The following is a 25,834-nucleotide window of genomic DNA, read 5'->3' as shown; positions in this document are numbered from 1 at the left end:
CCTTTCTGTGGAAAGACCTATTGAAATTGTTCTGTTTATTATTATTAGGTCTTTCCACCTTTCTGTGGAAAGACCTATTGGTTTTCTTCTGTTTCTTATTAGGTCTTTCCACCTTTCTGTGGAAAGACCTATTGATATTCTTCTGTTTATTAGGGCTTTCCACCTTTCTGTGGAAAGTCCTATTGAGATTGTTCTGTTTATTATTATTATTATTTTTCCGCCGCGTGTTTTTGAGTTTCAAGATTTATCAAAAAGATTCATGGTCCATAAGAATGTACTTGGTAAAAGATTTTTGCAGTTGACCCTGCGTATATGAACTTTGAACCCTCGAGGAGTTATAACCCCTTTCGCAATAAATCCTTGTTATCGCTACTCCTCCGAAACCGTAAACCCTAGAGTTAGGAAACCTTCACCAATGTCTTCGACTACTTGAGAATACTTTTCAATCTTGGTATTGCGAAATGATAGATCGAGCACTTTGAAGAGTTATTGCCCCCTGAAAGTTTTTGTTCTTTACGTATAATGAAAAAAATTAAAACGATTAATCGTAGAGACATGAAACCAACTGCATTGGATTCTTCATCATCTGACCTTCAAAATCTGTCCAAGGTCAAAGGTCAAGGTCACTCTAAATATGAGAAATGTAGCTCTTTTTATATCTCTTTTGTCTTACAACATATATTACATAACATTTAATACATCATATGTCCTTTTAAAACTATTTTCAGATTTCACTTTTCAACCCCTAAGCCTGACGCATTAAAAAGTTCTTGCCCCTTGTGCGAAAAACCTTGTTATCGCTACTCCTCCAAAACTATTGACCGTAGAGATGCGAAACCTTCGACAGTGTCTTCGACTACTTTAGAGACTTTGACCTTGAAATTTAGGTCAAGGTCAAAGGTCAAGGTCATTCAAAATACGAGAAAAACAGAATAAATGAAAGGGGGGGGTGTTAAACCAATATAAATGTATGAAATAAACTATTCCACGCTTTAATTATCTTGTTTTCTTCTTAAAATGCATGTAGATCATTTTATTTATCATAGCTGCATTTAATATAACCCACATGGAAGCTTGTTTCATTCAGGAATCTTCTTACTGAGTCTGCAACAATCTTAGGATCCGCAGTCAGGTCGCTTTGAGTCCAGTCCATGTTTTCCTATATGACGACCTACATACCATTAGCCTCGAGTCCGATTTATTTCATCGGCACTTTTCTAAGTAGTTTAACTAAATCAGAACATTTAACACCTCAAATTAAACCATCGTAAGCATAATGCACAAAAATAGAATTACGACATGCACAGTAAAAAACATGTCATGCATTGTACTTCCATGGTAACTATGTAAACAAATGCCATCAACACGGAAGCAAAAAAGAAAAAAAGAAGAGAGAGAGAGAGAGAGAAAGGGAGAGGGAAGGGGAAAGAGAGAAAAATTGGCCCCTAAATCGAAAAAAAAAAAAAAAAAAAAAAAAAAAAAAAAAAAAAATCTTTTTTTGGAGCTGCGCAAAGACCTTTTGAACTCTACAGAGAAACGAGCCCGACAATAAATGTACAGCAAAATACGAATTTTTGATTTTTTATTTATTTTCTTGCTTTTTTCTTCTTCTTCTTTCTTTCTTTCTTCTGTTCTTTTGAAAGCCAAATGATATGGAAACATGTTTCTCAAAACTATTCAATTCCGATAACTACGTTCTACAACAATTTTTTATTCCTAAATAGGTAGTTTACTGCATACATCTTCATCGGAATTGGTGGCGTAGTGGTTAGCGCGCCTGCCTTTCAAGCTAAGGGATCCGAGTTCGATCCCTGCTGGAAGAACAATTTTTTTTTTTTTTTTTTTTTTTCCCCCCCCAGATTTCTTCTTTTTTTACAGCCCAAATTACATAGAAACACTTAAAAAGGTGGAAAGACCTCTAATTGTTCTGTGAACAATTAGTCTACTAGTTATTATTATTATTATTTTTCCGTTACCGCCTTTTGAACCGAAAGACTTTTCGAAGAACTTTATAGTTCATGATACTCGACATCAAAAGTTATTTCGAAAAACTACCCAACGAGTATGACCTATGACCCCTTTCGGAGTTCTTGCCCTTTGAACGAAAAACATTGTTATCGCTACTCCTTCGAAATCATAAACCGCAGAGGTTCAAAACCATTACCAATGTTTTCGACTACTTGAGAGGACTTTTCAATCTTTTTAGGTCTTTCCACCTTTCTGTGGAAAGACCTATTGAAATTGTTCTGTTTATTATTATTAGGTCTTTCCACCTTTCTGTGGAAAGACCTATTGAAATTGTTCTGTTTATTATTATTATTATTATTATTATTTTTATTATTTTTCCGCCGAATGGTTTTTTGTTTTAAAAGTTATTGAAAAGATTTAGGGTTCATAAGAATGCACTTCGCAAAAGATTTTTACAGTTGACCCTGCGTATATGAACTTTGACCCCTCAAGGAGTTACAACCCCTTTCGCAATAAAAGCTTGTTATCGCTACTCCTTCGAAACCCTAAACCGTAGAGATACGAAACCTTCACTAATGTCTTTGACTAATTTAGTAGACTCTTCAATCTATTCAGTGCGAAAGGTTGCATAAACCCCTTTAATTAGTTATTGCCCCTGAAAGTTTTTGATGGTTACGAATAATTAATTTTTTATAAACGATTAATCGTAGAGACATGGGACCAATAGCATTGGCATGTGTGACCTTTGACCTTGAAATTTATATAGAGGTCAAAGGTCAAGGTCATTCAAAATATGAGAAAATTAGCTTTTTTAATATCTCTTTTGTCTTTCAACATATACTGAATATCTTTGCATCTATAATATGTCCTTCTAAAACTATTTCAAAGATTTCATTTTTGTCCCCCGAGCTTGACCCATTCAAAAGTTGTCACCCCTTGTGCAACAAAACCTTGTTATCGCTACTCCTCCGAAACCGTAAACCGTAGAGATTCCAAACCTTCATCAGTGTCTTTGACTCATTTAGTACTCTCTTCATTCTATCATTGCGAAAGCATTCTTTGGTCCCTTGTATGAGTTACTGCCCCTGAAAGTTTACGCTGCTTACATTTAATGAACTTTTTTTTAAACGGTGTATCCTAGAGACATGGGATCAACTGCATGGGCATGTTCGACCTTTGACCTTGAAATATAGGTCAAGGTCAAAGGTCAAGGTCATTTAAAAACATTACAAATTCCTTATATATGTGTAAAATATGGCAATTTACCAAATGACCTTGAACTTTGACCTTGACCTTTCACCTTGACCTTGGGTCAAATGGAAAAGTAAGGACATGCATTCAGCTCCAGTATCAGGTAAAAACATAGAAAAGTAAAGATTTCCCTCTTTTTTTTTAATGACCTTGACCTTTGACCTTGACTCAAAGGTCACAATAAGGCTTAAGGATGTGGAAGTAGTTACAATTCGTAGTTTAAAAGAGGCATAAAATAAATAATTCACCCCCCCCCCTCCCTTCTTAAAAAAAAAAAAAATCACATCAACAACAATGTAGAATGTTACTCTAGAATTCAAACCAGACCTCGGATCGACACCAGATTTGGTACAAATGTAGTATAGACCTCAGAGAAACTTTCTGGAGAGTTTTACGGTGAGTCTTATAAGTTTATAGAAGTCATGAAGTTTCACGGCAAAAACTACAAGTTCTGTTGTGTTTGAAATTTAAGTGCAGGTGAACGAAGAAATGATCTAAACCTTTTATCGGCTATTTCTTCAGATGTCTTTAGTGGCATTTAATTCTCCTGATATGATACGACATTTTAATACCAAGCATTCTCTCTTTCTTTTACATTTGGAATTTATTTGATTTTTATTTAGAATTAATCAGTTTCCAGAAATAGCGATTTTCGGTATATTAAAAACAATTCTCGCTTTCAATGTCGTGTTTCCCTTCTAAAAATGCATGTTGGGAATTTAATTTGGGCTACACATATTTAATTTAACCCAAAGAAATGCTTATTTAAATGTTTCATATTTATTTCAGGATATTCAGTCAGAAATGTTAAAATCCGAACCCGATCTTTTAAGCTTACAACAAAGCTATTTACAAAAAATTCAGCATGCTCACAATATCGATGAATCGGGCTACAGTCCATTAATACATTTTCATTAGGGAACAGTGTTAATGTTTTCTTACGCAGCCCGTCCCTTATTATTTAATATACTGCTTGCAAATTCAGGAACTATTTCCTTTTACGGAACTTCTTTCTTCCCCTACCGATTCTAAAAATACGCTTGCAATTATTCTATAGTCCTAAACATTTTAACGCACTATTGTTATTGGAGTGCGTGGCCTAATGGTTATCGCACCTGCCTTTCAAACCAAGGGTTTTGAGTTCGATCCCAGCTGGAGGAGTTTTTTTTTTTTTTTTTTTTTTTCTGTTGCATTTATTGCATTTTTCTTCATTTTTTTTCAGCCCAAATGACACGGAAACACTTAAAAAGGTGGAAAGACCTCTAATTGTTCTCTGAACAATTAGTTTACTAGTTATTAGGTCTTTCCACTTTTCTGTGGAAAGACCTATTGATATTCTTCTGTTTATTATTATTATTATTATTATTATTATTATTATTATTTTTCCACCCCCTGATGTGATTCTATGTTTCAAGATCTATCGAAAAGATTTATAGTCTATAAGAATGTACTCTTTAAAAAATTTTTTACAGTTGACCCTGCGTACGTGAACTTTGACCCCTCCAAGAGTTATAACCCCTTTTGCAATAAAAGCTTGTTATCGCTACTCCTTCGAAACCGTAAACTGTAGAGGTTCGGAACCTTCACCAATGTCTTTGACTAATTGAGGGGACTTTTCATCTTTTCATTGCGAAAGTATTCGTCGACCCCTTTTATGAGTTATTGCCCCTGAAAGTTTTTGAAGTTTAGAAAAAATAATTTTTTTTCAAAACGATAAGTCGTAGAGACATGAAACCAACTGGATAAGATTCTTTGACCTCAGACCTTGAAATTTATGTCAAGGTCAAAGGTCAAGGTCCTTCAAAATATGAGAAATTAAGCTCTTTTTATATCTCTTTTGTCTTTCAATGTATACTAAGTATCTTTTCATCATTAACATGTCCTCTTAAAACCATTTCAAAGATTTCATACTTGTCCCCTAAGATTTACCCCTTTAAAAGTTATTGCCCCTTTTACTGAAAACCTTGTTATTGCTACTCCTCCGAAACCATAAACCGTAGAGACACAAAACCTTCACTAATGTCTTCAGGGTCTTTAGACACAACTTCAATCTATTCAGTGCAAAAGTATCCGATGACCCCTTATATGAGTTATCGCCCTTTAACGACTTTGCGCTTACTATTAAACCTTATAACTTTAAAACTAAAAGTCATAGAAGGATGAGGTCAAGTGCAATGTGACCCTTGACCTTTGACCTTGAATATTTGTTCAAGGTCAAAGGTCAGGGTCATTTCAAAATTTTTAAAATTTCATTTTTTCTATCTTATAAGCCAGTTAAGGATTCTTTTTGTATAAAAATTAACTTAGTAAAATGTGAAAAAATTCAAGAAATTTAAAGAAGGTGGAAAGACCTCTAATTGTTCGAGAACAATTAGTCTACTAGTTATTATTATTTTTCCGCCGAATGATTTTTTGTTTCATAAGTTATCGAAAAGATTTCAAGTCCATAAGAATGTACTTCGAAAAAGATTTTTGCAGTTGACCCTGCGTATATGAACTTTGACCCCTCAAGAAGTTATAACCCCTTTCGCAATAAAAGCTTGTTATCGCTACTCCTTCGAAACCTTAAACTTTAGAGATACGAAACCTTCACTAATGTCTTCGACTAATTTAGTAGACTCTTCAATCTTTTCAGAGCGAAAGGTTGCATGAACCCCTTTAATTAGTTATTGCCCCTGAAAGTTTTTGATGGTTACGAATAATTTTTTTTTTTATAAACGATTAATCGTAGAGACATGGGACCAATGGCATTGGATATCTCAACCTTTGACCTTGAAATTTATATAGAGGTCAAAGGTCAAGGTCATTCAAACTATGAGAAAATTAGCTTTTTTAATATCTCTTTTGTCTTTCAACATATACTGAATATCTTTGCATCTTTAATATGTCCTTCTAAAACTATTTCAAAGATTTCATTCTTGTCCCCCGAGCTTGACCCCTTCAAAAGTTGTCACCCCTTTTGCAACAAAACTTTGTTATCGCTACTCCTCCGAAACCGTAAACCATAGAGATTCCAAACCTTCATCAGTGTCTTCGACTCATTTAGTACTCTCTTCATTCTATCATTGCGAAAGCATTCTTTGGTCCCTTGTATGAGTTACTGCCCCTGAAAGTTTATGCTACTTACATTTAATGAACTTTTTTTTTAAAACGGTGTATCTTAGAGACATGGGACCAACTGCATCGCAATATTTGACCTTTGACCTTGAAATATAGGTCAAGGTCAAAGGTCAAGGTCATTTAAAAACATAAGAAATTCCTTATATATGTGTAAAATATAGCAATTTACCAAATGACCTTGAACTTTGACCTTGACCTTTGACCTTGACTTTGGGACAAATGGAAAAGTAAGGACATGCATTCAGCTCCAGTATCAGGTAAAAACTTAGAAAGTAAAGATTTCTTGGTTTTTTTTTTGTTTGTTTTTTTGTTTGTTTTTTTTTTGTAATGACCTTGACCTTTGAACCTGACCTTTGACCTTGACCCAAAGGTCACAATAAGGCTTAAAGATGTGGAAGTAGTTACAATTCTTAGTTTAAAAGAGGCATAAAATAAATAATTCACCCCCCCCCCTTCTTAAAAAAAAAAAAAAAAAATCACATCAACAACAACGTAGAATATTACTCTAGAATTCAAACCAGACCTCGGATCGACACCAAATTCGGTTTAAAATGTAGTATTGACCTCAGAGAAACTTTCTGGACAGTTTTACAGTGAGTCTTATAAGTTTATAGAAGTCATGAAGTTTCACGGCAAAAACTACAAGTTCTGTTGTGTTTGAAATTTAAGTGCAGGTGAACGAAGAAATGATCTAAACCTTTTATCGGCTATTTCTTCAGATGTCGTTAGTAGCATTCAATTCTCCTGATATGATACGATATTTTAATATCAAGCATTCTCTCTTTCTTTTACATTTGGAATTTATTTGATTTTTATTTAGAATTAATCAGTTTCCAGAAATAGCGATTTTCGGTATATAAAAAAACAATTCTCGCTTTCATTGTCGTGTTTCCCTTCTAAAGATGCATGCTGGGAGTTTAATTTGTGCTACACATATTTAATTTAACCCAAAGAAATGCTTATTTAAATGTTTCATATTTATTTCAGGATATTCAGTCAGAAATGTTAAAATCCGAACCCGATCTTTTAAGCTTACAACAAAGCTATTTACAAAAAATTCAGCATGCTCACAATATCGATGAATCGGGCTTACAGTCCATTAATACATTTTCATTAGGGAACAGTGTTAACGTTTTCTCACGCAGCCCGTCCCTTATTATTTTATATACTGCTTGCAAGTTCAGGAACTATTTCCTTTTACGGAACTTCTTTCTTCCCCTACCGATTCTAAAAATACGCTTGCATCTCTTCTATAGTCTTAAACAATTAACTAACGTATGTTATCGGAATGCGTGGCCAAATGGTTAGCGCATCTGCCTTTCAACCCAGGGGTTTTGAGTTCGATCCCAGCTGGAGGAGCATTTTTTTTTTTTTTTTTTTTTTAAATTTTTTGCATTTTTCTCCTTTTTTTCAACCCAAATGACATGGAAACACTTAAAAAGGTGGAAAGGCCTCTAATTGTTCTCTGAACAATTAGTCTCCTAGTTATTATTCTTCTTCTTCTTCTTATTAGGTCTTTCCACCTTTCTGTGGAAAGACCTATTGATTTTCTTCTGTTTATTAGGTCTTTCCACCTTTCTGTGGAAAGACCTATTGAAATTGTTCTGTTTATTATTATTATTATTATTATTTTTCTTCCGCTGATTTTTTGTTTCAAGGTTTATCGAAAAGATTTTTTGTTCGTCGTAAAAGTCATAAAAAGTTATGAACAAATTTGACCCAACGCATATAACCTATGACCCCTTTCACAGTTATTGCCCCTTTCGCTAGAAACCTTGTTATCGCTACTCCTCCGAAACCTTAAACCGTAGAGGTAGGAAACCTTCACCAATGTCTTCAACTAACTGAGTACTCTCTTCAATCTATTCACTGAAAAAGTATTCGTCAACCCCATTACTGAGTTATTGCCCCTGAAAGTTTTTGAAGTTTACAAAAAATGAAAAATTTTCAAAACGATAAGCCGTAGAGACATGACACTAACTGCATTAGAATCTTTGACCTTGGACCTTGAAATTTATGTCAAGGTCAAAGGTCAAGGTCATTCCAAATATGAGAAATAAAGCTCTTTTTATAGCTCTTTTGTCTTTCAACATATACAGTATATCTTAACATCTTTAATATGTACTTTTAAAACTATTTCAAAGATTTCAATCTTGTCCCCTAAGCTTAACCCTTTTAAAAGTTATTGCCCCTTGTGTGAAAAACCTTGTTATCGCTACTCCTCTGAAACCGTAAACCGCAGAGACACGAAACCTTCACTGATGTATTCAGGGTCTTTAGACACAACTTCAAACTATTCAGTGCAAAAGTATCCGGTGACCCCTTATATGAGTTATCGCCCATTAACGTCTTTGCGCTTACTGTTAAACCTTCTAACTTTAAAGCTTAAGGTTGTAGAAGCATGGGGTCAAGTGCAATGTGACCATTGATTGTTGACCTTGAATATTTGTTCAAGGTCAAATGTCAAGGTCATTCAAAATTTTTTTAAAATTTCATTTTTTTTCTATCTTTCAAGCCATTTATGGATTCTTTTTGTATAAAAATTAACTCCAGAGAGTAAAAAAAAAGAAATATATATGAAATTTAAAGAAGGTGGAAAGACCTCTAATTGTTCGAGAACAATTAGTCTACTAGTCATTGTGAAATGATTTGTCGAGCCCTTTAATAAGTTATCGCCCCTGAGATTTTTTTGGTGTTTACGAATAATGAAAAATTCTCTTAATGATAAGTCGTAAAGAAATAGGACCAACTGCATAAGATTCTTTGACCTTATACCTTGAAGTTAAGGTCAAGGTCAAAGGTCAAGGTCATTCAAAATATAAGAAAATTAACTCTTTTTATAGCTCTTTTGTCTTTCAACATATACTACATATCTTTGCATCTTTAATTTGTCCTTCTAAAACTATTTTAAAGATTTCATTCTTGTCCCCCGAGCTTGACCCATTCAAAAGTTTTCACCCCTTTCGCAATGAAACCTTGTTATCGCTACTCCTCTGAAACCGTAAAGCGTAGAGATTCCAAACCTTCATCAGTGTCTTCGACTCATTTAGTGCACTCTTCAATCTATACAGTGCGAAAGGGTTCTTCGGCCCCTTCTATGAGTTACTGTCCCTGAAAGTTTTCGCTGCTTACATTAAATGAACTTTTTTTCAAAGGGTCTAACCTAGAGACATGGAACCAACTGCATGGGCATGTTTGACCTTTGACCTTGAAATGTAGGTCAAGGTCAAAGGTCAAGGTCATTGAAAACTATATAAATTGTTGATATCAGCTATTTATTTAAATGACCTTGACCTTTGACCTTGACCTTTGACCTTTAACCTTTGACCTTGACACTGACTCAAGGGTAAAAAAAATTCAGAACATGCATCTAGATTCATGTACATTTCAGTGTTGAACTCAGTTTAAAGCAAAGTTGTTGTTTTTTTTTTTTTTTAAATGACCTTGACCTTGACCTTTGACCCAAAGGTCACAATCAAGATTAAGTTCGTGGAGGTTGCTACAACTCTTACTTCTAAAAATGTTAGGAATAAATAAATAAATAATTCTCCTCACCCCCCCCCCCCTTTTGAAAAAAAAAAAAAATCAATAGCAACGTAGAAAATTTCTCTAAAACTCATACACCTCGGATCGACATAAGATTTTAAGAAACTGCAGAAAAGACCTCAAAGAAAGTTTCCTAAAAGTTTTACGGTGAGTCTCTGAAGTGTAACGAAATTATGAATTTTATCGGCAAATACTACATTTTTTTTTTCTATCTGAAATTTAGGTGCTGATGAGCATAAAAATGAATTTAAGCTTTTATCGGCTATTTCTTCAGTTGTTATTAATAGCATTCGATTCTCCTGCTCTAATACAATATTTTAATACCAAGCATTCTTGATTTCTTTAGTATGTGGGATTTATTTCAATTTTATTTAGATTTAATGTTAATGGAATGAGTCTCGAAAATAGCGATTTTTCCTATCAAATAAATTTCCACGCTCTCATTGACACCTTTTTTTTCTTCCTGAAATGCATGTCTGAAATTTAATTTATGCTAGTTACATTTAATTCAACCCACATGGAGATATTTATTAAATCTGACCTATTATTTTGAATCACCATATTCGGTCAAACCGAACGCGACATTTTTCATAAATTCGTAAACAAAGTCTCGGCACGGCAGTTCTAATGTATCCTAGGCTCTAGGTGATTAACTCCATTGATTTAGAGTATAAACCAACTCAAATAAATTATTTTTACAGAAAATCTGCTTTTTTATTATACACCAATCGTGTTTCTCAAAACAATTTATTACTGATTACTACATTGGACAACAAACAAAAGGACACGTGCTCTTATATTCCTATTTATTCCTAAACAACATATTTACTACCTCCATCTTCATCGGAGTGCGTGGCCTAATGGTTAGCGCACCTGCCTTTCAAACCAAGGAATTTGGGTTCGAACCCTGCTGGAGGAACCTCTTTTTTTTCTTTTTTTTTTTTCTCATTTCTTGCATTTTTCTTCTTTATTACAACCCAAATCTCATGGAAACACTTAAAAAGGTGGAAAGACCTCTAATTGTTCTGTGAACAATTAGTCTACTAGTTATTATTATTATTAGGGCTTTTCGACTTTTGGCGAAAAGCCCTATTGTTTTCGTCTTGTTTTATTATTAGGGCTTTTCGCTTTCAGGCGAAAAGCCCTATTGTTTTCGTCTTTTTTATTATTATTATTATTATACTTAACACTTTTTTCGTTCAGCGTTTAAGGAGTACCTTTGAAAATAGGTATTTTGTTTTATAATCACTAAAAAGCTTGAATAAATGTCTCCCGTATGTAATGTTTTGAACTTCCGTTTTTCTCACTTCCGGTTTCTACGAAAGAAAAACTGAAATTTCTAAAGAAGCTTAAATCTTTCTCATTTTTAATGACTAGACTCTCAAATTCAAGATATAAATTTTAGAGATCAATACCTACAAAAAAGTAAGCGGCGGTGATTTTTGACCACAGATACCTTTTGAGATATAAGACTTCAAACATTGAAAAAGGGGGGATGAAATTTTTAAAAGTCACAATTAAGGTTTGAAAATTATTTTGAGCATTGAAATACGTTAAGACTAAGAAGCAGAACATATACTGTAAGTTTCATATCGATCCGAGCCGAACTTCCGGTTTTAGGGGTCTTTGAAAATTGTCTATGGGAGTTTCTATGTTAAATTGAAATCAGTCGTGGCACGTTTTCTCTTAAAATAATCAAGATATTCTTGTGACATTTTAATTGTAGAATGATTTTGATACGGTACCGACCTCATTAGCTCATGAAAAGGAAATTCGGGAAAATAAGGGATTTCTATAGGCCAACATTGAAAGCATACTTTTTCCTGTAACTTTTTTATTTCTCAATGAATTTTTAAACAATTTTCTATTCTGGGTTCAGATCAAAGAGAACAATCTAAAAATTATGGTCCGTGGGGTCACTTTTTGACCCCTTATAGAAGTTACAGAGGGCTGAAATAATGTAATTTTTATTTATTTCAAAAATAATAGAGTAAGAGTTATCTCCCTTTGAACATCAGTTAACAGGCTTACATACTCTTTAGGTTTCAAGTTTGGTATGCATATGACAAGTACTTCCGGTTTTATGAATCTCTGAATTTGTCTATGGGAGTTCTCATGTTAAATGGAAAATTGCACATTTCACGATATCTCTTAAAGTAATCAAGATATTCTTGTGAAAATTGAGTGATATAATGACTGTGATATTTTTTCAACCCCATTAGAGTTTGAAAATGAATTTCTGGAAAATAAGGGATTTCTAGGGGCCAACATTGAAAACTGACCTTTGCCCATAACTTTTTTAATTCTTAATGAATTTTAAAACAGTTTTCTATTCTGGGTTTAGCTTAATGAGTATAATCTAAAAATTATGGTCCGTGGGGTCACTTTTTGACCCCTTATAGAAGTTACAGAGGACTGAAATAATGTAATTTTCATTTATTTCAAATATGATGAAGTAAGAGTTATCTCACTTTGCACATCTGTTGTTGATCTTACATACTCTTTAGGTTTCAAGTTTGGTATGCATATCATCAGTACTTCCGGTTTTATGAATCTCTGAATTTGTCTATGGGAGTTCTCATGTTAAATGGAAAAATGCACATGTCACGATATCTCCTAAAGTAAATAAGATATTCTTGTGAAAATTGAGTGATATATTGACTTTGATATTGTTTCAACCCAATAAGGGTCTGAAAATGAAATTCTGAAAAATAAGGGATTTCAAGGGGCTAATATTGAAAACTGATTTCCCTATGTAACTTTTTTATTTCTAAATGAATTTTTAAACAGTTTCCGATTCCGAGTTCAGCATGAAGGGTACAGCTTAAAAATTATGGTCCGTGGGGTCACTTTTTGACCCCTTGTACGTGTTTTAGAGACCTGAAATATAGTAACGTTTAGTAATTTTCAAAATAACATTGTAAGAGTTACCCCCCTTTGCAGAGCTGTAGTGAGAATTTCATACCCTTTAGGTTTCCATTTTCAGAAGCTCCTAAAGACTTGATCCGGTTTGATTATTTTTTTATGTTTTTTTATTTAATTAGAGTTATCTCTCTTTAAGGTCCTTGTGATTTCAAGCCTCGAAAAGCCCTCCGTTTTTGTTGAACGACAAAAAAGGTCTAGTTATTATTATTATTATTATTATTATACCTAACACTTTTACGTTTCGGATTTAAAGAAAACCTTTGGTTATATGTATTTTATGATAAAACCGTTAGATAGCATATCTAAATGTCTCACGTATGTAAGGTTTTGTACTTCCGGAAACGTCACTTCCGGTATTTACAAGTAGAAAACTAAGATTTCTTTAGGAGCTTAAAAAAATTTTTTTTTTCATGGAAATTCATTCAAATTTTAGGAATAGATTCTTCAAAGTAAATCCTACAAAAAAGTTAGCGACAGCGATATTGTACCTATAACACATTTTTGTGTTATAAGACTCCAAAGTTAGGAAAAGGGGGGATGGAAATTTAAAAATTGAAAAACTATGTAGGAAAAATATTTTGAAGACTACAAATTGTTACAATTGAATAATAAAACATGTGCTGTAAGTTTCAAGTCAATCCAAGCGTAACTTCCGGTTTTATGAGTCTCCAAACATTGTCTATGGAAGTTTCTATGTTAAATTGAAATTACGCATGTTCCATTATCTCAAAAAGGAAGCAAGCAATTCTTGGAATATTTAAGTGAAATATTTATTTTTACATTGTCTTTAGTTGATTAGGTGATGAAAAGAGAATTTCAAAATATTAGGGATTTTTAGGGGCCAGTACAAAAAACACTTTTTTCCCTGTAACTTTTTCATTTGTTAACCAATCTTCAAACTGATTTCGGTTTTGAATTTAGCATGAAGAGTGCAATTTAAAAATTATGGTCCGTGGGGTCACTTTCTGACCCCTTATAGGAGTTTTAGAGAATTGAAAAATAGTAAAAATTAGCAATTTCAGAAATAATCAAGTAAGAGTTATCCCCCTTTGTACAACTGTTAAATGCCCTACATACTCTTTAGGATTCCATTTTAGTAAGAATCTGAAAAGTACTTCCGGTTTTATTAGTCTCCTAAAAATGTCTATGGAAGTTTCTATGTTAAATTGGAATCACGCATGTTCCATTATCTCAAAAAGGAAGCAAGCAATTCTTGGAATATTTAAGTGAAATATTTATTTTTACATTGTCTTTAGTTGATTAGGTGATGAAAAGAGAATTTCAAAAAATCAGGGATTTTTAGGGGCCAGTACAAAAAACACTTTTTTCCCTGTAACTTTTTCATTTGTTAACCAATCTTCAAACTGATTTCGGTTTTGAATTTAGCATGAAGAGTGCAATTTAAAAATTATGGTCCGTGGGGTCACTTTTTGACCCCTTATAGGAGTTTTAGAGAATTGAAAAATAGTAAAAATTAGCAATTTCAGAAATAATCAAGTAAGAGTTATCCCCCTTTGTACCACTGTTAAATGCCCTACATACTCTTTAGGATTCCATTTTAGTAAGAATCTGAAAAGTACTTCCGGTTTTATTAGTCTCCTAAAAATGTCTATGGAAGTTTCTATGTTAAATTGGAATCACGCATGTTCCATTATTTCAGAAAGAAAGCAAGCAATTCTTGTAATATTTGAGAAGAACACTTATTTTAACATTGTCTTCAAGTGGTTAGGTGATGAGAAGAAAATTTCAAAAAATTAGAGATTTTTAGGGGCCAAAACAAAAAACACTTTTTTCCCTGTAACTTTTTTATTTTTTAAAAAATCTTCAAACTGATTTCGCTTTTGAATTAGGCATAGAGAGTACAATTTAAAAATTATGGTCCGTGGGGTCACTTTCTGAACCCTTATAGGAGTTACAGAGGACTGAAATATTGACATTTTTATTTATTTCAAAAATAATGGAGTAAGAGTTATCTCCCTTTGCACATCTATAGGCAGGCTTACAAACTCTTTAGGTTTCAAGTTTGGTATGCATATGACAAGTACTTCCGGTTTTATGAATCTCTAAATTTGTCTATAGGAGTTCCCATGTTAAATGGAAAAATGCACATGTCACGATATCTCTTCAACTAAATAAGATATTCTTGTGAAAATTGAGTGTTATAATGACTTTGATATTATTTCAACCCCTATAGGGCCTGAATATAAAATACTGAAAAATAAGGGATTTCAAGGGGCTTATATTGAAAACTGATTTTCCCATGTAACATTTTTATTTCTCAATGAATTTTTGAACAGTTTTCGGTTCTGAGTTCAGCATAAATGGTACAATTTGACAATTATGGTCCGTGGGGTCACTTTTCGACCCCTCATAGGTGTTTTAGAGACCTGAAATATAGTAACTTTTAGTAATTTTCAAAATAACATTGTAAGAGTTACCTCCCTCTGCAGAGCTCTAGTGAGAATTACATACTCTTTAGGTTTCCATTTTTAAAAGCTCCTGAAGACTTGATCCGGTTTGATAATTCTTTTTATGTTTTTCATTTTGTTAGAGTTATCGCTCTTTAAGGTCCTCGTGATTTTAAGCGTCGAAAAGCCCTCCGTTTTTGTTGAACGACAAAAAAGGTCTAGTTATTATTATTATTATTATACTGAACACTTTTTTCGTTCAGCATTTGAGGAGTACCGTTAAAAATAGGAATTTTCTCTTATCATCACTAAATAGGAAATGTAAATATCTCGCGTATGTAAGGTATTGAACTTCCGGTTTACTCACTTCCGGTTTCTACTTAAGAAAAACTGGAATTCCTAAAGGAGCTAAAATCTTTCTCATTTTCAATGGCTAGACTCTCAAATTCAAGATATAAATTCTAGAGACCATTACCTACAAAAAAGTTAGCGAGGGTGATTTTCGACCACCGATACTTTCTGAGATATAAGACTTCAAACATTGAAAAAGGGGGGATGAAATTTTTAAAAGTCACAATTAAGGTTTGAAAATTATTTTAAGCAAAGAAATACGTTAGGACTAATAAGTAGAACATATACTGTAAGTATCATATCGATCCGAGCCGAACTTCCGGATTTAGGGGTCTTTGAAAATTGTCTATGGGAGTTTCCATGTTAAATTGAAATCAGTCGTGGCACGTTTTCTCTTAAAATAATCAAGATATTCTTATGAGATTTTAAGTGTAGAATGACCTTAATACGATACAAACCTCATTAGGTCAGCAGAAGACAATTCTGGAAAATAAGGGATTTCTAGGGGCCAACATTGAAAACAGACTTTTTCCTGTAACTTTTTTATTTCTCAATGAATTTTTTAACAGTTTTCTATTCCTGGTTCAGATTAAAAAGAACAATCTAAAAATTATGGTCCGTGGGGTCACTTTTTGACCCCTAATAGGAGTTACAGAAGACTGAAATAATGTAATTTTTATTTATTTCAAAAATAATGAAGTAAGAGTTATCCGCCTTTGAACATCAGTTAACAGGCTTACATACTCTTTAGGTTTCAAGTTTGGTATGCATATGACAAGTACTTCCGGTTTTATGAATCTCTAAATTTGTCTATGGGAGTTCTCATGTTAAATGGAAAATTGCACATTTCACGATATCTCTTAAAGTAATCAAGATATTCTTGTGAAAATTTAGTGGACAGGTATAATGACGGTGATATTGTTTCAACGCCCTTAGGGTTTGAAAATGAATTTCTGGAAAATAAGGGATTTCTAGGGGCCAAAGTTGAAAACTGACCTTTGCCCATAACTTTTTTATTTCCCAATGAATTTTTGAACAGTTTTCTTTTCTGGGTTTAGCTTAAAGAGTACAATCTAAAAATTATGGTCCGTGGGGTCACTTTTTGACCCCTTATAGGAGTTACAGAGGACTGAAATAATGAAATTTTTATTTATTTTAAATATGATGAAATAAGAGTTATATCCCTTTGCACATCTGTTGGCGGGCTTACATACTCTTTAGGTTTCAAGTTTGGTATGCATATGACGAATACTTCCGGTTTTATGAATCTCTGAATTTGTGTATGGGAGTTCACATGTTAAATGAAAAAATGCACATGTCACGATATCTCCTAAACTAAATAAGATATTTTTGTGAAAATTGTGTGATATAATGACTTTGATAATGTTTCAACCCAATAAGGGTCTGAAAATGAAATTCTGAAAAATAAGGGATATCAAGGGGCTAATATTGGAAACTGATTTTCCCATGTAACTTTTTTATTTCTAAATGAATTTTTGAACAGTTTCGATTCCGAGTTCAGCATAAAGGGTAGAGTTTAAATATTATGGTCCGTTGTGTCACTTTTTGACCCCTTATAGGTGTTTTAGAGACCTGAAATATAGTAACTTTTAGTAATTTTCAAAACTAACATTGTAAGAGATATCCCCCTTTGCAGACCTCTAGTGAGAATTACATACTCTTTAGGTTTCCATTTTTATAAGCTCCTGAAGACTTGATTGGATTTGATATTTTTTTTAATGTTTTTCATTTTGTAAGAGTTATCGCTCTTTTAGGTCCTTGTGATTTTAAGCGTCGAAAAGCCCTCCGTTTTTGTTGAACGACAAAAAAGGTCTAGTTATTATTATTATTTTTCCACCCCCTGATGTGATTCTATGTTTCAAGATATATCGAAAAGATTTATAGTCTATAAGAATGTACTCTTTAAAAGATTTTTACAGTTGACCCTGCGTATATGAACTTTGACCCCTCTAAGGGTTATTTCCCCTTTTGCAATAAAAGCTTGTTATCGCTACTCCTTCGAAACCGTAAACCGTAGAGGTACGAAACCTTCACCAATGTCTTCGACTAATTGAGGAGACTCTTCAATCTTTTCATTGCGAAAGTATTCGTGGAGCCCTTTTATGAGTTATTGACCCTGAAACTTTTTGAAGTTTACAAATAATAATTTTTTTTCAAAACGATAAGTCATAGAGACATGAAACCAACTGGATAAGATTCTTTGACCTCAGACCTTGAAATTTATGTCAAGGTCAAAGGTCAAGGTCATTCAAAAAATGAAATATTAAGCTCTTTTTATATCTCTTTTGTCTTTCAATGTATACTAAGTATCTTTGTACCATTAATATGTCCTCTTAAAACTATTTCAAATATTTCATGCTTGTCCCCTAAGATTTACCCCTTTAAGAGTTATTGCCCCTTTTACTGAAAACCTTGTTATCGCTACTCCTCCGAAACCGTAAACCGTAGAGACACAAAACCTTCACCAATGTCTTCAGGGTCTTTAGACACAACTTCAATCTATTCAGTGCAAAAGTATCCGATGACCCCTTATATGAGTTATCACCCTTTAACGTCTTTGCGCTTACTATTAAACCTTATAACTTTAAAAGTAAAAGACATAGAAGCATGGGGTCAAGTGCAATGTGACCCTTGACCTTTGACTTTGAATATTTGTTCAAGGTCAAAGGTCAGGGTCATTTCAAAATTTTAAAATTTTCATCTTTTCTATCTTTCAAGCCATTTATGGATTCTTTTTCTATAAAAATTAACTTCAGAGAGTAAAATATGAAAAATATATGAAATTTAAAGAAGGTGGAAAGACCTCTAATTGTTCGAGAACAATTAGTCTACTAGTTATTCTTCTTCTTATTTTTCCGACGCAAGATTTTGAGTTTCAAGATTTGTCGAAAAGATTTATAGTTCATGAGAATGTACTCCGTAAAAGATTTTTGCAGTTGACCCTGAGTATATGAACTTTGACCCCTCGAGGAGTTATATCCCCTTTCGCAATAAAAGCTTGTTATCGCTACTCCTTTGAAACCGTAAACCGTAGAGATACAAAACCTTCACCAATGTCCTCGACTAATTTAGGGGACTCTTCAATCTATTCATTGGGAAAGTATTGGTCGACCCCTTCAAGGAGTTATTGCCCCTCCAAGTTTTTGATTTTTAGAAATAATTTAAAATTTTTAAAACAATACGTCGTAGAGACATGGGACAAACTGCATAAGATTCATTGACCTTTGACCTTAAAATATATGCAAAGGTCAAAGGTCAAGGTCATTCAAAATAAGAGAAATAAAGCTCTTTTTATATCTCTTTTGTCTTTCAACACATACTAAATATCTTTGCATCATTAATATATCCTCTTAAAACTATTTCAAAGATTTCATACTTGTCCCCTAAGATTTACCCCTTTAAAAGTTATTGCCCCTTTTACTGAAAACCTTGTTATTGCTACTCATCCTAAACCGTAAACCGTAGAGACACAAAACCTTCACTAATGTCTTCAGGGTCTTTAAACACAACTTCAATCTATTCAGTGCGAAAGTATCCGATGACCCCTTATATGAGTTATCACCCCTTAACGTCTTTGTGATAACTATTAAACCTTATAACTTTAAAACCAAAAGTCGTAGAAGCATGGGGTCAAGTGCAATGTGACCCTTGACCTTTGACCTTGAATATTTGTTCAAGGTCAAAGGTCAAGGTCATTTCAAAATTTTTAAATTTTCATTTTTCCTATCTTTCAAGCTATTTATGGATTCTTTTTCTATAAAAATTAAGTTTAGAGAGTAAAATATGAAAAATATATGAAATTTAAAGAAGGTGGAAAGACCTCTAATTGTTCGAGAACAATTAGTCTACTAGTTATTATTATTTTTATTATTTTTCCGCCGAATGGTTTTTTGTTTTAAAAGTTATCGAAAAGATTTATGGTCCATAAGAATGCACTTTGTAAAAGATTTTTACAGTTGACCCTGCGTATATGAACTTTGACCCCTCAAGGAGTTACAACCCCTTTCGCAATAAAAGCTTGTTATCGCTACTCCTTCAAAACCCTAAACTGTAGAGATACGAAACCTTCACTAATGTCTTTGACTAATTTAGTTGACTCTTCAATCTATTCAGTGCGAAAGGTTGCATAAACCCCTTTAATTAGTTATTGCCCCTGAAAGTTTTTGATGGTTACGAATAATTAATTTTTTTCTAAACGCTTAATCGAAGAGACATGGGACCAATAGCATTGGCATGTGTGACCTTTGACCTTGAAATTTATATAGAGGTCAAAGGTCAAGGTCATTCAAAATATGAGAAAATTAGCTTTTTAAATATCTCTTTTGTCTTTCAACATATACTGAATATCTTTGCATCTATAATATGTCTTTCTAAAACTATTTCAAAGATTTCATTCTTGTCCCCCGAGCTTGACCCATTCAAAAGTTGTCACCCCTTTTGCAACAAAACCTTGTTATCGCTACTCCTCCGAAACCGTAAACCGTAGAGATTCCAAACCTCCATCAGTGTCTTCGACTCATTTAGCACTCTCTTCATTCTATCATTGCGAAAGCATTCTTTGGTCCCTTGTATGAGTTACTGCCCCTGAAAGTTTATGCTGCTTACATTTAATGAACTTTTTTTTTTTAAACGGTGTATCGTAGAGACATGGGATCAACTGCATGGGCATGTTCGACCTTTGACCTTGAAATATAGGTCAAGGTCAAAGGTCAAGGTCATTTAAAAACATTAGAAATTCCTTATATATGTGTAAAATATGGCAATTTACCAAATGACCTTGAACTTTGACCTTGACCTTTCACCTTGACCTTGGGTCAAATGGAATAGTTAGGACATGCATTCAGCTCCAGTATCAGGTAAAAACATAGAAAAGTAAAGATTTCTCTCTCTTTTTTTTATGACCTTGACCTTTGACCTTGACCTTTGACCTTGACCCAAGGTCACAATCAGGCTTAAGGATGTGGAAGTAGTTACAATTCTTAGTTTAAAAGAGGCATAAAATAAATAATTAACCTCCCCCCTTCTTAAAAAAAAAAAAAAATCACATCAACAACAACGTAGAATATTTCTGTCAAATTCAAACCAGACCTCGGATCGACACCATATTTGGTACAATTGTAGTATAGACCTCAGAGAAAGTTTCTGGAGAGTTTTACGGTGAGTCCTATAAGTTTGTAGAAGTCTTGAAGTTTCACGGCAAAAACTACAAGTTCTGTTGTGTTTGTAATTAAAGTGCAGGTGAACGAAGAAATGATCTAAACCTTTTATCGGCTATTTCTTCAGATGTCGTTAGCAGCATTCGATTCTCCTGATATGATACGACATTTTAATACCAAGCATTCTCTCTTTCTTTTACATTTGGAATTTATTTGATTTTTATTTAGAATTAATCAGTTTCCAGAATTAGCGATTTTCGGCAGATTAAAAACAATTCTCGCTTTCATTGTCGTCTTTCCCTTCTAAAAATGCATTTTGGGAGTTTAATTTGTGATACACATATTTAATTTAACCCAAAGAAAATTAATGCTTATTTAAATGTTTCATAGTTATTTCAGGATATTCAGTCAGAAATGTTAAAATCCGAACCCGATCTTTTAAGCTTACAACAAAGCTATTTCCAAAAAATTCAGCATGCTCACAATATCGATGAATCGGGCTATAGTCCATTAATACATTTTCATTAGGGAACAGCGTTGACTTTTTCTCACACAGCCCCTCCCTTGTTATTTTATATACTGCTTGCAAGTTCAGGAACTATTTCCTTTTACGGAACTTCTTTCTTCCCCTACCGATTCTAAAAATACGCTTGCATTTCTTCTATAGTCTTAAACAATTAACTTATGTATGTTATCGGAATGCGTAGCCGAATGGTTAGCGCACCTGCCTTTCAATCCAAGGGTTTTGAGTTCGAGCCAAGCTGGAGGAGCATTTTTTTTTTTTTTTCATTTTTTGCATTTTTCTTCTTTTTTTTCCAGCTCAGATGACACAGAAACACTTAAAAAGGTGGAAAGGCCTCTAATTGTTCTCTGAACAATTAGTTTACTAGTTATTATTATTTTTCTTCTGCTGATTTTTTGTTTCACAACTTATCGAAGAGACGCGTCTTTCATATTAGTCGAATACTTAAATGATTTTCAGATTTGACCCAATGACTTCGATCGATGACATTTAATGAAGTTATTGCCCTTTTCGCAAAAATAGCTTGTTATCGCTACTCCTCTGAAACCACAAACCGTAGAGATACAGAACCTTCACCAATGCTTTCCACTAATAGAGAGGGCTTTCCAATCTATCATTGCAAAAGGATTCATCGAAGCCATATATGAGTTATTGCCCCTGAAGTTTTTTTGCTGTTGACGTAAACTTGAAAAAAATTTAATGCTGAGACGTAGAGACATGGGACCAACTGAAATGGATTCTTGCATTTTTGTTCTTGATATTTAGGTCAAGGTCAAAGGTCAAGGTCATCCAAAATATGAGAAATACAGAATATATGAAAGGGGGGGGGGTTTAAACCAATATAAATGTATGAAATAAACTATTCCACGCTTTAATTATCTTGTTTTCTTCTTAAAATGCATGTAGAACATTTTATTTATCATAGCTGCATTTAATATAACCCACATGGAAGCTTGTTTCATTCGGAAATCTTCATACTGAACCTGTAACAATCTTAGGATCTGCAGTCAGGTCGCTTTGAGTCCAATCCATGTTTTCCAATATGACGACCTACATACCATTAGCCTCGAGTCCGATTTATATCATCGGCACTTTTCTAAGTAGTTTAACTTAATCAGAACATTTAACACCTCAATTTAAACCTTCGTAAGCATAATGCACAAAAAGAGAAATACGATACGCACAGTAAAACACGTCATACATTGTACTTCCATGGTAACTATGTAAACAAATGCCATCAACACGGAAGCAAAAAAGAAAAAAAGAAGAGAGAGAAAAAAAGAGAGGAGGAGAAAGGAAGAGAGAAGGGGAAAGAGAGAAAAATTGGCCCCTAAATTGCAAAAAAAAAACAAAAAAAAAAAAAACAAACAAAATAAAACCAATCTTTTTTTGGAGCTGCGCGAAGACCTTTTGAACTCTACAGAGAAACGAGCCCAACAATAAATCTATAGTAAAAGATGAATTTTTGAGTTTTATTTATTTTCTTGTATTTTTCTTCTTCTTCTTCTTTCTTTCTTTTGTTCTTTTGAAAGCCAAATGATATGGAAACATGTTTCTCAAAACTATCTTATTCTGATTACTACATTGTACTACATCTTTTTATTCCTAAATAGGTATTTTACTGCATACATCTTCATTGGAATTCGTGGCGTAGTGGTTAGTGCACTTGCCTTTCAAGCTAAGGGTTCTGAGTTTGATCCCTGCTGGAAGAACAATTTTTTTTTTTTTTCATTTTTCTTCTTTTTTACAGCCCAAATTACATGGAAACGCTTAAAAAGGTGGAAAAACCTCTAATTGTTCTGTGAACAATTAGTCTACTAGTTATTATTATTTTTCTTCCGCTGATTTTTTGTTTCGCAACTTATCGAAGAGACGCATCTTTCATATTAGTTGACTATTGAAATGATTTTCAGATTTGACCCAAAGACTTTGATCGATGAGATTTAATGAAGTTATTGCCCTTTTCGCAAGAATAGCTTGTTATCGCTACTCCTCTGAAACCACAAACCATGGAGATACAGAACCTTCACCAATGCTTTCCGCTAATTGAGAGGGCTTTCCAGTTTATCATTGTGAAAGGATTCATCGAAGCCTTATACGAGTTGTTGCCCCTGAAGTTTATTTGCTGTTTACTTAAACTTGAAAAAAATTTAACGCATAGACGTAGAGACATGGGACCAACTGAAATGGATTCTTGCATTTTTGTTCTTGATATTTAGGTCAAGGTCAAAAGTCAAGATCATCCAAAATATGAGAAATACATACTATATGAAAGGGGGGGGGGGGTTAAACCAATATAAATGTATGAAATAAACTATTCCATGCTTTAATGATCTTGTTTTCTTCTTGAAATGCATGTAGAACATTTTATTTATCATAGCTGCATTTAATATAACCCACATGGAAGCTTGTTTCATTCAGGAATCTTCTTACTGAGCCTGCAACAATCTTAGGATCCACAGTCAGGTCGCTTTGAGTCCAATCCATGTTTTCCTATATGACGACCTACATACCATTAGCCTCGAGTCCGATTTATTTCATCGGCAACTTTTCTAAGTAGTTTAACTAAATCAGAACATTTAACACCTCAAATTAAACCTTCAAATGCACAAAAATAGAATTACGATATGCACAGTAAAACACGTCATGCATTGTACATACTTCCATGGTAACTATGTAAACAAATGCCATCAACACGGAAGCAAAAAAGAAAAAAGAAGAGAGAGAAAAAAAAATAATTGTTTTGAAAAAGATTAGCCATAAAATTCAACAAGAGGCCCATGGGCCACAACGCTCAACTGAGTCAATATGGCCCTGCTGTTCTATGTCAGCAGATTTCTTCTCCTATATATTCATATGTAAAGCTTTGATCGCCTGCTCTAGGCATACCCTACCCCCAGGTGACATGTTTTGAATGAAATTGAATCTAAACTTTCTGAGGATGCTTCTATATTCATATAACTTATCATGGTTTTGCGTTCTTGTAAACATAATTTTAAAGATGTCTGACACACTACCCTGAGGGAGAGGGGATGGGGGTCATGATTTGAACAAACTGAAATCTACACTACCTGAGGATGCTTCCATATCAATATGACTAATCATGCCTTTGTTGTTCTTGAGAAGAAGATTTTTAAAGATTTTTCCTATATATTCCTATATAAAACTTTGATCCCCCATTGTGGCCCCACCCTACCCACGGGGGTCATGTTTTGAACAAACTTGAATCTACACTACCTGAGGATGATTCCATATCAATAAGACTAATTGCAGCTTTGTTGTTCTTGAGAAGAAAATTTTTAAAGAATTTTCCTATATATTCCTAATATGTAAAACTTCGATCCCCCATTGTGGCCCCACCCTAAACCCTGGGGTCATGATTTGAACAAATTTGAATCTACACTACCTGAGGATGATTCCATATCAAAATGACTAATTGTTGCTTTGTTGTTCTTGAGAAGAAGATTTTTAAAGAATTTTCCTATACATTCCTATCTAAAACACTATGTAATGAAGGTTTCACGTAAGTTTCAACTTTTCTGGCCCAATGGTTTTTGAGAAGAAGATTTTTAAAATACGACACCAAATTTTCACCAATTCTTAATTATCTCCCCTTGGAAGAGGGCGTGGCCCTTCATTTGAACAAACTTGAGCCCCCTTCACCCAAGGATGCTTTGTAGCAAGTTTGGTTGAAAATGACCTAATGGTTCTTGAGAAGTAAAAAATACAGAAATATTCTGGGATAATCCTAGAAAAGGTCAAGAAGTTTTCACATGGGAATTTAAATTAAAGGTTAAATTAAATGGAATTTAAATTAAATGGCCCTGCTGTTTCTTCATCAGAAGTTTTCTTTCCCTTTATATTCCTATGTAAAACTTTGACCACCCACTGTGGACATTGTCCTACCCTGGGGGTCATGCTTTGAGCAAATTTGAATCTTGACTACCTAAGAATCTAAATATGACTAATCTTGATTTTGCTGTTCATGAAAAACAGATTTTTTCCTGTTCCATTCTATGTAAAACTCTAATCTACACTACCTGAGGATGTTTCCAAATATAAATATGACTATACCATGACTTTCCTGTTCTTCGGATTTTTAAAGAATTTTCTTATATATACTCCTAAGTAAAACTTTGATCACCAATAGTGGCCCAACATTGCCCTTGGGGACATCATGAATTTAACAAATTTAAATCTACACTACCTGAAATGCTTCCATATAAATATGACTAACCAACTTGGCTTTGTTGTCCTTAAGAACATTTTTTTTAAAAAAATTTCCTATGTATTCCACAATGTGCACACTAAGTTTTATATATGGATTCATAGGTAATATTTTTAAAAATCTTCTCATAAACTAAATAGCATAGTTCAGGAACTGCTCTCAAAATTCCAGAACACTGGAACAATTGTTTTCACAGGGGCAGCTTTTAAAGTTAGAGTGAAAAACACTGGCAGGGGAAGGTAAAGGAATTGAACCAAAGCCTCCTGATCTCTAGACAGGTGATCCACCATGTAATCATGGTAAAGGAACCTCCCTCAGACAACCAGACCTCCATGCG

At 33.6% G+C, this 25,834-nt stretch overlaps 1 protein-coding gene across 4 annotated transcripts in view; it reads right to left on the bottom strand.

The window, feature by feature from the left end:
- LOC133190567 (multidrug resistance-associated protein 1-like) overlaps window positions 1–25,834 on the bottom strand; it is a 962,792-nt gene that overhangs the window by 404,236 nt on the left and 532,722 nt on the right. The window lies entirely within an intron of this gene.

The sequence above is a fragment of the Saccostrea echinata genome, unplaced genomic scaffold (assembly GCF_033153115.1).
Source record: "Saccostrea echinata isolate AGI-Se365-2 ecotype Australia unplaced genomic scaffold, CSIRO_AGI_Sech_v1 ptg000022l, whole genome shotgun sequence".
NCBI classification, from domain to species: domain Eukaryota; kingdom Metazoa; phylum Mollusca; class Bivalvia; order Ostreida; family Ostreidae; genus Saccostrea; species Saccostrea echinata.
This window is presented reverse-complemented; position numbering and strand designations above follow the sequence as displayed.